We start from the raw sequence: 501 nt of genomic DNA, 5'->3' as shown, positions 1-501 counted from the left end.
ATATGCGCCTCGGTCACTTGAGTGATAAAGGACTCAACATACTTGCGAAGAAAAACTTTCTTCCTGTGAAAGGTACGTCTCTAAAAACTTGCACTCATTGTTTTGCTGGAAAACAACATAGAGTTTCTTTTCATAATATTGGTCCTCATTTGAGGCAAAATATTTTTGATTTAGTTCATACTGATGTTTGTATGATGGATAGTAAATCTCTTGGTGGTGCATCATATTTTGTTGCTTTTATTGACGACCATTCTAGAAAAGTATGGGCATTTCCTTTGAAATATAAAGACCAGATATTTGGAGTCTTCAAGCATTTTCATGCAAGTGTTGAAAGAGAAAAGGGAAGAAAATTGAAATGTGTTCGGTCAGATAACGGTGGCGAATACAGAGGTCCATTTGAAGAGTATTGTAGAGAACATGGAATCAGGTTTGAGAAAACAGTTCCAAAGACACCTCAGCATAATGGTGTTGTAGAGAGAATGAATCGTACGATTAATGACA

The sequence above is a fragment of the Cicer arietinum genome, chromosome 2 (genome assembly GCF_000331145.2).
Source record: "Cicer arietinum cultivar CDC Frontier isolate Library 1 chromosome 2, Cicar.CDCFrontier_v2.0, whole genome shotgun sequence".
NCBI lineage: Eukaryota > Viridiplantae > Streptophyta > Magnoliopsida > Fabales > Fabaceae > Cicer > Cicer arietinum.
This window is presented reverse-complemented; position numbering follows the sequence as displayed.